Consider the following 3859-nt stretch of genomic DNA (forward strand, 5'->3'; position numbering starts at 1 on the left):
GATTATGTTGTGACACATGTTGAGATCAGGCTTTAGCACCTCTGTCTCAAGGCTACAGGTGTGAACAGATCCTTTCTGTCGGATGTACAGGAACATTGGAGTTGCTCTATTTCCATTTCTCAAAAATCTTTCCATGCCTTCATTTGCTTGTGGAAAGTATTGCGCCTTAGTAAATTAGAAAGTGATGATCGTGTGATGTCATGCAGATATATATAGTAAAGTTTTGTTTTATGTATGTGGAGTGTGACAGAGTACCGGTGTTGATTTATGCTGCTGTCATTATGACTCATATTAGGGCTAGCATTAAATGGAAAATGCATTTACTGAACCTCACGCTGTTCCAAACCTGTTATCATTTTATTGTTAAAGTCTGTGATGACCAAAATTGTTTATTAATTAATTTATTTATTTATTCGCTCAATCACTTATTTATTTATTTATTTGTTTATTTATAATTGATTTAATTATTTTATTTATATTTATTCATTTACTAATTTACTAAAATAAATGTTCTTAATGTAGTTTTTCTTGCTGCTGCAAAACGAAAATAACCATGTGGTGTGTTAAATAAACAAAATAAAATAAAAATTTAAAACTAAAACTAAATAAAAAAAATAAAAATATATATATATATATATATATATATATATATATATATATATATATATATATATATATATATATATATATATATATATTTTTTTTTTTTTTTTTTTTTTTTATGGCTTTCTATAGAAAATATCAATTTAAATGCGATATTTGTGTGGTGTATACTCAAACTGTATATGCTAAGCACTGTAAGCCCATGCATATACTGTTAGGCTTTATAGGAACTTCATGCTGAGTGCTATGACACAGATAATTTACTTTGGATAAAAATCATCTTCTAAATGAAATGAATGAATAAATGTAAAACCATGAATGTGGAATATTTGACGTATGCCCAATATGTAAATAACTTCGAGCATTCAGCTTAAGGCAGTGTTTTTGGTGAGATTATAATTTAAGTATATGAAAGCAATGCTTCTGTTGTTATTGGTGTTTGTTAAAGCCAGAGATAAACAGGGCCTATTACTGACTAGGGTTGTGTTATTTTTAATATGTCATATATTTGTTTTCATACAAATAATTTGAACTATATAATTATATACTATTTAAATTTTTTTGAATTAGAAATAAACTAGAATATTGCATTGGCTGCTACTACTATGGGAGTACAATTCAAAGTTGTTTATTTATTTGTTTGTTTGTTTATCTTCTGTCTGTCTGTATATATATATATATATATATATATATATATATATATATATATATATATATATATATATATATATATATATATATATATATATATATATATATATATATATATACAGTATACAAAATAGGAAAACCTGTAGACTACGTAAAGTAGATCTCAAAAGGTAAACCTCACTGCAACTTCGTAAAACTTTCATTAACCACAGTCACAAAACTCTCCTTCAACAGAAACCAAAGTCCATGAATCTCCTTCGCTCGCACAAGCTCGCCTTGACAATGAAAACTTTGCAAAGAACAGAAGGCTGTTAGACTTTATGATCTAGACGAGGACTACTGTGCTCCTGCTGGAATTTATAGGCACTTATGAAGGTGCCTGACTCGATATTTATAAACATAACTTGAAAAGAAGTCAGCACCTGCTATCAGGTTTGAAAGCTTCTCTGCTTGTAAATAAATAGCCATACGCCAAGTTTATAGACACTAGCAATTTAATATATTGGAACTAACAGAATTTTACCACACATATTAATATTTTATGGGACATTGAATATTACTGCACTGGAGCTGAAGCTTTTATTGCTTATTCTATTTTTTTATACCTTTAAGTGGACAAAGCACTTTAACTGTTTAATCATTGTGATTTTTGTACAATGCATGCCTTATTGGCATAACCCACTAAAATTGTGTATAGTAATCTGATATATAGCATGCACATACAGTACATGCAAATCCCATTGTCTATGACATACAAGTTAATGTTTTGATTTGTCATACAAATATGTCATATGTACATACAGTGGTGTAAAAAAGTGTTTGCCCCTTACTGATTTTATATATATACATAATTTTTTTATTTATTTATTTTTTTTTTGCATGTATGTCACACGCTAATGTTTCAGATCATCAAACAAATGTAAATACTAGTCAGAGATAAGACAAGTTTTACATGTGGTTTTGAAATGTAGGTTTTTATTATTAATGGAAAAATAAACACAAAATTGCATAGCCCTGTGTGAAAAAAAACTTCTAAACCTAATAACTAGTTGGGCCACCCTTAGCAGCAACAACTGCATGCAAGTGTTTCTGATAATTTGCAGCGCTGTGTATGTATTTCGGCCCTTTCATCATTGCAGAGTTGTTGTAATTCTTCCACACTGGAGGGTCTTCAAGCACTAATCACTTTTTTAAAGTAATGCCACCGCATCTCAATTGGATTTAGGTCAGGAATAGGCCACTCCAGAATCTTTATTTTTTCTTTAGCCTTTCAGAAGTGGACTTGCTGGCGTACTTTGGATCATTGTCCTGCTGCAGAACAAAAGTTTGTTTTATCTTGAGGTCACTAACAGACAGCCAGACATTTTCTTTGAGGATATTCTGGTACACATCAAAAGTAATGATTGCATTTATCACATCAAGTCTTTTGGGTCTTGAAGCTGCAAAAGAGCCCCAGACCATCACACTACCACCACCACCACCACATTTTACTGCTGATATGATGTTCTTTTACCAAAATGTAGTATTACTTTTACGCCACACACAATGGCACAAACACTTTCCAAAAAAGTTCAACATTTGTTTCATCAGCCCCCAGAGTATTTTCTTAAATTTATTGGGGATCATCAAAAATTGTTTTATAGCCAAATAGAGACTACCCTATGTTCTGTTTTTTATTTATTTTTTTTTTTTTTTTGCAGTGCCCAGTCTCTATCTTATGGTGGAGTCATGAACACTCACCTTAACGAGGTGGGGGGAGCACTATTTTTTTTTTTACACATGACTATGCAGTTTTGGATTTTGTTTGCTTATCAAACATTTGGAGCGAGTGTGTTGTTTATGTGATATTTGGGGTTATTCGAAAATTGTTTTTGGCTGTTTCTCAATACCAAGTACACAAAGTTTGGACTTGCATCCTTGGAAGGAAAACACAAGTCAGGTACTTCTTCAAATGGAACAGCAGTGTACTTCATAATGTCACTTACCTCACCACAGATTCATCGGTTTCACTGTACATTAAAAATAAAATGATTTAATTATATAAAACATGGGCCTGATATTATATTAATATTATAAATCTATATTTTTGATTTAAGAAAATGTTAACATAAATCACTATACATTTGAAGTGAAATGGGTAATTTTACCCAGACTCCTGTCTTTTATTATCAGATTAAATATACTACGATGAACATTATACAAGTATAAAGTACAAGACGTACACAATAAGAAATAAAGATAATGTTAGACAATTTGGTAAACAAAGACAAACCTCGTACAACACGGAAAAACAATTGAAGACAATTATAAAAGGTAACAAAATAACACTGCAAAATATGCACAAGATCTATTAAATATCATGTATTAACTGCAATGGACAGATGCAATCCAGCGGTGCATCTTTGATGGACTGACCGATGTAATGCTGCTCTCAGGGATGGAGGTGATGACAAAGCTACCGCTGACAGGCTGGGGGTCAGAGTTCGCATAAGCTGAGGCACATCGCCAAAGACACACTATTTTATAAATAAACTGCCGATTCAGGTTTAAAACAACAACATTCTCGACCTGAAAAACTCTTAAAACTTTCATTTGTAATACAACA

Source organism: Danio rerio, chromosome 5 (assembly GCF_052040795.2).
Source record: "Danio rerio strain M-AB ecotype USA chromosome 5, GRCz13ab, whole genome shotgun sequence".
Lineage (NCBI taxonomy): Eukaryota > Metazoa > Chordata > Actinopteri > Cypriniformes > Danionidae > Danio > Danio rerio.